The following is a 9,642-nucleotide window of genomic DNA, read 5'->3' as shown; positions in this document are numbered from 1 at the left end:
TAATTAGTCTTAAGGTCAAATGAACCGAGTTTTCAAAAATTTTTGAGCAAGATGGACTTGACAAGCAAAATCTCAGTGAGGTTGGGGCCTTGGCATTAGCTGTGGTAAAGAATACAGCGTATTATAACCAGCTTCGCAAGGGCTATTAAATTGGACGTACATAGAGTTTGGTAAGATGTGGGCAGATGATATGTAAGTAGTACAACCCGTTTTAGATCATGCCTTTGAGCACTGAATGCTAGATTTCTTTTTTTATTATTTGTTTGGACAGGGAAGAAGATATGCTTTCGATTCCCATGCTGACATTGATTTTGCTGCCCTTTTTTTTTTTCTTTCTTCCTGATAGCTTTACCATGCTCTTGAATAAATACAACCACTTGCAATAGTCAGTAATAAAGCTGAAGATAGTCCAGTAATAAAGACAAGGTTTCTCAATACTGATTCAATATAAGTGGTCGCCATCCAGTCTATTATTCTGTGAGTCTCCCTGAAAACATATTTTGCAGCAAATGAAACAATGCTGGATTTAATCCTCCAAATATCCATCAACAATGGATGATTAGATCTCTGATTATGAATCTTTGAAGTGATGACTGTTGCTGAATCCTCGAGATTATAAATTTCTTGAATCCCATGCAAGATATTAATGGTGCCGGATCCTCCCAAGATGATATGATTTTGCCACTTTAGTATGGGACTGTTTTCTCTGTCAGTGTACAGACCTGTAGAGATTCCCTGTTGTTCGGCTGGAAGTGGTATACGTTCTCCAACTTTAACATTTAGTAAGAGTATATCTGGGTTTTATTTGTTATCTTTCATAAAATCTGGGAGGTAGCATCCTGACTTGTTTGCATGTCACATCGTCTTATCCTCGCACGTCGATCCAGCTATGATCCTCGATTGCTCCCCATGAAAACAATTTGGCACGGCACCACGCACATAAGTCCACCGCCAGTGCTTAAACTAAACAAGAGCATCCACGTAATTAATTGAGATGAGGTTCGTTGACCTTGAGTCTAATCAAGTTCAATTAAAAATTAATTTTGAACCTGAATTTGAGATCACGCTTGATTTATCTATCATTATTTTGAGCTCAACTCGAACTTAATTTTGAACTGATTCCAATACAAGCTTAATTGAGCAGCTTGGTAATTCTAATTGAGTTGAAAACAATGAGAGAGAGAGAGAGAGAGAGAGAGAGAGTGGTTGGTGGGTTGGGCCTCGGGCTAGGCTCACGCCTGGTTCCGGGCTCGAGGATTTGGGCCTCGTTCTGGGCTCGATATGTGGGCCTCGTTCTGGGCTCCAGGATTTGGGCTTGGGTCGGCCTGGGCCTATTTCCCACCCTATGTATACATTATTAATAGGAAATTGGAACAAGCATGTGGGGAAACTGGAAAATAGGAAGGCTTTAGTTGATAAGAACACTGCCCAAGTCCACGTCCTCTCACCTCTATGGAAGCCACCTGGATGAAAAGAGTTCAAAATTTAGGTACAATCTTCTCCAGAATCAGAAATCTAGAGTTTGATGGGTGGTGAATTGGGATAAAAATAGCCGTTTTTACCATCTAACCACTCTTTATGCATAGAAGATCCAGTCTCATCAGACAGAGATATCCAAAGAATTTAGTAACTGTTTTATGTCTTTGAGTACGCATGGATCTTTTTATCATATCCTTACGAAAATCCGATTGTCTTATCAAAGCCACCTCTTCTGCTTGACCACTGTTACTAAGTATTATTCGTATTAGTAATAGAATTGATATTATTGTCTTTATCAACATAAATTGCCAAAACACATGTTTGGCAGTGCGAGCACTTACAGTTTCATACCAAGTTGTGGAACCCCTGATGACGGTCTGTACATGGCCTGGATCTCTCAGGAGCAGGAAGCTTTTGTCTCTGTAAGAGACAACATGGTCCAAGAGAATGCCCACTCTCTCTAAAAATAAGAATGATTGCCATCAGTATGAGATGATAAAAATGGGCATAAAAAAGGTTTAGGGGGCGATTGTACAAGTGCTCCATAAAATATTTTTCATGTATTTAGCTATTCTAAAAAATATCTACTTTTTCTAGACTAAAAGTTTGACACTGTTTTTGAGATCAGTGAACCCACCGACAGATCACATGAATAGAATCCTTACAAAGGACTTCCCAAAAAATCAGAAATTCAGAAATATGACTCAGTATCGCCCTATTAGCTCATGCAATGTCATTTACAACATAATTTATAAAGTACTTGCTGATAAGCTGAAAAGTGTTTTAGATAGAATTAATTCTATCAATCAAAGTGATAGATTAAACAAAAAATGGATAATGTTGACAGTTTACAATTAAATGGCTACATATTATTATTGATAGTCAAAATTTAATGGAAGGAACAACACTCGAATACAAGGTAAAAAGAGAGGCATATGTGCAAAAAGTGATTTTTGAAAGATAAACATAAAGCAAGTCATCTTTTTAGTGATTTGTATGCGCAATGCCTATTTTTTTTATCCTCATAATACCATGGCATACAAAATGATAGCCTCAGTTTAGTCTTCGGCATCCAAAAAAAAATTGAGTATCTTCATGAGCTTTACTTTAGTATACTGTTTTTTTCTTGACAAACAAACGTCTAAACATCTAAAATTTTAGAAACACCATTCAAGACTCCAAATAAATTATATCTAAAATTTTACAGAATTCTTTACAATATATAACTAAATAAATTATTAACTACTCAACAATTTATAAATTATTTGCCCGCTCTTTGACAATCAATCACCATTTGGTTATAGTCAACCCCCTTTGTTTTTGTTAGTAGATTCTCCATAGTCATTTTGCATGCATTCATACATTAATATCCTAATTTACACTAGTTCTTTTTATTTGTTTAATATTTTCATCAACTAAATGTATTCTTGTATTTCCTTTTTTGGACTTTAAAACTTTTCCCCTTATTCAACTTCTTTCTTACTGACTTTCAAATTAAAACATGGTGAATCTACCAATCAGTACAAAGTATATCATATGGCATTGCTAAATACTACGCATACCAACTGAAGTTCCATTTGGAGGAATCTTATTAACATAAAATGCACACAGAAGTGTATTTACAAAGCGTCAGTGTCACAATGTTAGGAGGAACTTAGGTCTTATAAATTCAGAATATACAAATAAAAAAGAAGAAACAATACACATGGGCCGTTCCTCACTTTTCTGACAAATGGACCATTGAAATTCTAGAAAGATGCAATTGATCAACATCTCTCCTTTTTCCACTTGAGAGCTCCAGAGTATTTGTCTCTTGTATTAGACAATCATTGAATGAATTAATTAGCATGAAGATACTAGATCCAATTCTAAATTTCAATTCTTTGATCAAGATAATGCTAAATTACAACCTCCAAGGACTTCTTTTTGTTAGAAAAATTTGGATTGGTTCCAATTACTAATTTGCCTTCTCTTCTTCAAGGACTAAAAAATAATTAGTGAATATAATTCCTTCCAAATGCAGCCCCCATCCAGTTCTACCAAAACGTGTAATCATTGTTTCAAGTCCTTGGTTAACTGCATCATCTGAAAAAAGTAAGGCTACTCATTTAGTACCTTAGAACAATATTCCTCCATTTTCATTTGTGCCCTGATTGATTAGCCAGGATATAGCTCATTGCTGGAGAGCACGATCAACGGAGCAGAATTCAATCTATTACCATCAAACTTTAATCCAAACTGTTTCAAGACAAACTCTGATCAGAGATATTGTCTTCTGAATGGAGCTCATATTAAATAAATTCTTCCATCAATTTCCCCAATCCATGCAACACCAAATGCATCTCCTCATAATGTGGATGTGATCTGTCCTCAACCAAGAACTCATGAATGACACCTCTCACTTCAATCCAACTCCACCCTGGAGGCTTACTTGCATCCCTTCCTGTCATCTCCCTGATTGAAGCTACTTCATTCCATTGTTGTTTATTTGCATACATATTTGATAGAAGCACATGGACACCTCCTTTGTACCTGCAGATTGACTTAATTTTCTTTGAAACAAGTTCTGCTATCTCTAAATTATCATGAATTCTACATGCACTCAACAAAGCCCCCAGAATCGCCAAGTTGGGTTCTATGGGCATGCTTGAGACAAGCTTGTAGGCACGATCTAAGAGTCCTGCCCTACTTAAAAGATCCACCATGCACCCATAATGCTTGAGCTCTGGCACAACTCCATGTACCCTCTCCATGGAGTAAAAAATCTCAAGCCCCTCGACTGCCAAACCTGCATGGCTGCAAGCAGAAAGAACCACGACAAAGGTGGTCGCATCTGGCATAACACCCATACTTTGCATCTGTGAGAATACATCAAGAGCTTCCTTACCAAACCCATGTGAAGCCAAGCCAGTAATTAAGGTTGTCCAGGAATGCAAGTCCCTCTCACTCATGCTATGAAACACTTGAACAGCACGAGCAATGCTCCCGCACTTTGCATACATGTCAATCAATGAATTCCTAATGAAAACATCCCCTTCTAAGCCAACTTTCTCCACATATGAATGCAAGCCCTTGGCATGAACCAGAGACCCCACATTCGCACATGCCGACATGGCGGAGACCATCGTAGCAACATTAGGACTTGCATCCAAACCGCTAAACCTCATCTCATTAAGCACCTCCAATGCCTCCCAATGGCAACCTTGGTCGATTAGACCTGAGATCATCGCAGTCCATGCGACAACATCTCTATGGGGCATTCCATCGAACGCCTTGCGTGCATGTCCTAGACACCCACATGACAAATACATCCGCACAATCGCTGTCTGCACAAACGGATCAGCAACAAAATCCAGAACTAAGGCATGAGCATGACCCAATCTACCCAAATAGAGATCACGAGAAGAGCGGCAAGCCTTGAGCAAGAAAGGGAAGGTGTACTTATCTGGGAGAGTTCCTCTCTGGAGCATTTCGGCATACACGGAGAAGGCGGCCGAAGGGGAGCGGTCTTCAGAAGCGGCGAGGGCTCTGATGATGGCGTTCCAAGAGAAGAGGTTGGGCTTTTCCATCTGGGAGAAGATAAGAGAGGCGAAGGCAAGGTCAGGGGGCGGGGAGGAGGAGACGGCGGAGTGGAGGACGCGGCTGGCGACGAAGGGGTTGCGGAAGAGGCCGGAGACGATGGCGTAGGCGAGGATGGGTTGGAGCTGGCGCGGGGAGTCGCATGTCTCGAGGGAAAGAAGGCGGGGGTGGCGTTGAATTATTTGGTTGGAGGAGATCCAGGGAGGGGTTTGGTCGCCGGCCGCGGAGGAGAGGCGGGCTCGGGAGATGGAGGTGGTGGCGCGGAGGACAATGACGAGATTCTTGGGCGTTATAGAGCCGCGCAGCATGGTTCGGTTTTGGTTGGCGCGTGAAATGCAAATAAGCAGGCAATCAACTTACATGGACGGCTACGATGAAACCAAAGGCTCGGATATCCTTTCTTAGTGCTACTACCATGAGACGATCCGCTTGTTCTTCTCTCTGAACCAAAATTCTGAATTCGGTCATTTATAAGTGCTCAAAATCTTCCTATTATATGATTGATGTAATATTATCATTTAGTCCGTATAAACTATGAACCAGATTTACTCCGATATTATTTGTGATGACTAAAGATTTTATCTAAAAAGACTGGTTAAAAGATATTGCTTTTATTTCTTGACTTTTTATCAATACTCAAGATCTCCGTATTATATAATAGAAGTAGTATCAAATACACACCATCATAAGTCTTTGCATGCACAATAGCTAGAACTTTCTTATTTGGGTAACACCTTATTCACTAGTGTATGTAGCGGAAGTTATGTTATATAGAGAGATTTAAATTCCTTTATTGGTTGGAGAATTGATGGACAAAGTTCAACTTACTATATAAGAAAAAAGTTATTTGCATCCATGGTGTTACCAAAGGAGGATAGCATGAGCTTACAAGAAGTCCGACCGCAAGAGTTCGAGCGAAATGTTTAGTTCTAGAAGAGGTTTGGTCGGATAATGTTAAAGAGAAGTTCAACATAAATGGCAAGGTAAAATTTTCATTGCTCCATCTATTTTTATAGAAAATGTTTTATTAGTTAAGGGTTTGAAACATAACCTTCTTAGCATAAGTCAATTTTGTGATAAAGGATTTAAAGTTACATTTGAAGCATCTGTATGCATAATCACAAATCCTAAAGATAATAGCATTGTACTTGTAGGACAAAGGCAAAGAAATATTTACTTAGTAGATCTTCATGAGTTAGGCAAGAAAAATGGTTTATGCTTAATTACTGAATTAGATTTAGAAGTTTCGGGCTTTAGGATGAAAAAAATGAAATCTTGAAGATTTCTAAATAATTTTGCATGAAGGATTCTATTGGGCTTAACCATAGTACCATTCTGATCCATACGTCTAACCCGTTTTATAAAACAAAAATACGCAATCAGTGTAAGCCCATATTTTGAAGTTATTCTAACATCTTCAGCCTCTTGACCTTTGAACCTTGCTACATAAACAGCAAAGAACCAAAATGTCTCTTTCTTAGAACATAAGGATTCTTCAATGGGAAGTATTTTTTTTTTGAGTCAATACACTGAAGCGGGGGCTTATAGGAACTCTTTGAAGCTTCTTGGCGAGTCTTAAAATGCACCCCTGGCAGACGTTTTGTATCAACCGCTGGTATTCGATCCAATTTATATTTTGTTATTACGGGATACACTTCCTTTTTAGAGCAATGGCTATGAAAATGAATGCTTCTCCAAGTTTTTTCTTGTTACATGTCTTGAAGGTTAGGAACCAATTCAAGTGACACCACCTTTATTGATTTGTCTATTGTGAGTGTGCTTATTATCAAAATGTTGTATCATGAGCCAGAAAATTTTGGCTTTTTAACTATTCAATGCTCTTATCTATGTACTGCCAAGCAACCAAACAAAACAAAGCTTCTTCTTGATGCCCAAAGTATTTTGAATTTTCAGACCCATGCAAAAAAAGATGTCTTTTAGTGTTAATTTTTTCTCTTAGTAGCTTTCTCACGGTCTTCGAGACGACTGAGAATCCAGAACAAACCAACACAAAGATATAGATTTTAACTCAGAAATCAGTCACCATTCAAAGGCCAACATCTCCTTCCTGGGACTCACTATGGAGATGCCCTCATGGTTGACGTTTCTTGAGCCGCCCCAAATATGCTTTCTAGCCACTGTTGGTAAGCCACCAATTAGCTGTGTGTGTGAGTGATAAGAGAGATAGATAGATAGAGAGAGAGAGAGAGAGAGATTTGATTGGCTTTAAGTCAGTGTAACCACACTTCAGGGATTCATGCTGAAAAAGTCTGCGCAAATTTCAAATTGGGTTGCACTATCAGTCAATGAGATTAATTTGGTTGTACACAATAGATGTTATATGTATGATGGTGCAGTGGATTTAAAAGTAATTTCATCCTTGAGCTAAGCTTTAGGACTCATCTGTGAGATGGACCTCATTATTATAAATAGAGTTGTATACATCAGTTTTAGATCAACGAGTTTTCTATTTTTTTTATTTTTTTTGAAGAATTCGCATTGAGCGGCTTGAAAAAAATTTTTCTTTTCCCCAATTGAGTCAAGTTTACTATAACTTTTTTTCAAAATTGGATTAGTTTACAAATATGAGCTCTCTGTTTGCTTTTCGGATGTCAGGCTATCCCACAAATTTGTACTCCTAAATCCTAATCTTGCTTCTTTCTCTTATTTTTTGCTCTGACGGTAGCTAGTGTTCAGCTTTCAGTCTTCATACTTCTCGAAAAGTCTTGCAACCTATGAAAAGTTCAGAAAAGTCCTGAGATTCTAGTGGGGATATCCATCAAGATAGGGGGTTCTCTTGTCCAGACATTGATGCACAGGGTCTGGGTAGCCTCCTTGTATGATGGGTCTTTAGGAGATTGTAATGGAAGCCTTAACGTAGCCACCTCTGGAAAAGAGGCTTCTCAGCATTAGCCTTGAAATGAGGAAGAAGGGACAGTCCTCCATTTTGTCCTCAGAAGAATATATAACAGTTGAATGGCATCTTTGTCAGGAAAAGTATATACAGTTTGAGAGTGTATCTTGGTCCAGATCAAGTAACCTAATCCTACTAGTGGTCCGGATCTACTCTTGATTAGATGAATAAAGCTAGATGCACCTGACCTAAGATTAATTGTAGCCAAAATCTCTCATTCAGCAACCGACACATGGAGATCGCTTGATGGAGTCCAGAGCTAAATCGAAACTTTTGAATTAAGCATCCGACTTAATATTTGCAGGTAGAGAAAGGTAACCTTGGGAACTTTGGATCCGGTTCACAATCCTTAATGCTTGCATTTGTATTTTAAGAGTGATTACTAAGAAATTGAGTGACTCAAATAGGCTTTTGCATATGCTCTTCAATGGTCTGCAAAGAAAGAATAATTAGGACTGAAGGATATATCCAACAAAAGTTACTCTCCAGTCTCCAGCACTACAGAGATTTCACAAGATTCTTGATTCGTGATCCCCAGTTAATGTTGTCATGATTCAGGACCTTATCCAAAAAAATTAACTGAAAAATATTACCTGGTTCCTTGGCTCTGTATAAGTATTTAATATGTATTTAGTGCATAGCTAATATGGAATTGAACATACGCCTGCAAGAGTCCTCATATATTTTTCTTGTTTAAATCATGGCATTCCTTGCCGAGCTAAGGATCTAAGTTTATTTAATTTCAGTCACAAAAATTACAATCAATTTACGATTAACCTAAACGGGCTTGTGCTATGGTGCTCCCTAGTCTACATCGGTTATGAACCGGATTCGCTCCAATACTATTTGTCAGATCTCACCCAAAAAAACTAGTTAGAAAATACTATTTGGATTTCTCGATCCTATATAAATACCCAAGATCTACCCAGTGCATAGCTGATGTGGGACTAAATACATGCCCATACGGATATTTACAAATGCATTTTGACTACTTCAATATCTCTATTGATGTTGAAGATTTTTTCCCACACATTATCTGATTGCCGTATGTTTTCAACTGGCATTTGAACTTGAGCAATTAAATGGTGGGAAAGGTCTTAGATTCTTCCAGATAAATGAAGCATCGAAAGTGTAAGAATGCTCCGATCAGGATTTGCTTATGAAATCGATCTATACAAGTTGACTGCACCTATCTGCTAATTCTCTGTAAGCTCCGCCACTCATGCAGGGTAAAGTGTTCGCCAATAGTTCATGACTGTTATCTAGTGTTGCTGTTTTTGTCTTGTTTTTGCTCCCTCCAATATTTCCAGATAATGACTTCACCAATTTCACAATTCACAATTCAGTCATTTCTTATGCTTAAAATTCTGAACTTTTTTCAAACTTGTGATGCATTTTTCACTCTTCCATGCACAAGTACAACTCTTTTGAACGCTTGACTTATGAGTGCCATCTTTGCAAGCATCAATAAAACATCTATCCAAGTCTATGCATGCAGTTTCCTTGAATTTTTGAAACTGATGCACTACAATTAGTCAAGCACACTAAAAAATTTAACTACCATTATATTCTAAAGTTGATAAGAGAAGAGTCCTACTATTGCTATCCAGATTGGAGTTGGCAAGATCAAATTGTGGTCCCATCTTATAGCTCTTCGGAATGCTCAACTA

General features: G+C 38.2%; 1 pseudogene across 4 annotated transcripts; it reads right to left on the bottom strand.

Annotated features, from left to right (window-relative positions):
- Nucleotides 1-427: 427 nt before the first annotated feature.
- Nucleotides 428-5,420, bottom strand: LOC103717520 (pentatricopeptide repeat-containing protein At4g21065 pseudogene; annotated as a pseudogene). Of its 4 annotated transcripts, none has more exons than XR_016398349.1 (4): nucleotides 3,595-5,420; nucleotides 1,821-1,939; nucleotides 1,563-1,728; nucleotides 428-1,463 (listed from the first exon to the last, which is right to left on the bottom strand). The product of XR_016398349.1 is annotated as a pentatricopeptide repeat-containing protein At4g21065 pseudogene, transcript variant X2 (transcript). The 4 variants fall into 4 exon arrangements; XR_016398348.1 differs by having other exon boundaries at nucleotides 1,563-1,722; XR_015973131.2 differs by lacking the exon at nucleotides 1,563-1,728 and having other exon boundaries at nucleotides 428-963.
- Nucleotides 5,421-9,642: the final 4,222 nt, after the last annotated feature.

The sequence above is a fragment of the Phoenix dactylifera genome, chromosome 14 (genome assembly GCF_051530095.1).
Source record: "Phoenix dactylifera cultivar Ajwa chromosome 14, Ajwa_hap1_PhDact_Kaust_v1.1, whole genome shotgun sequence".
Taxonomy (NCBI): Eukaryota; Viridiplantae; Streptophyta; class Magnoliopsida; order Arecales; family Arecaceae; genus Phoenix; species Phoenix dactylifera.
Note: the sequence above shows the minus strand (reverse complement) of the source record. Positions and strands in the feature narration are given on the sequence as shown.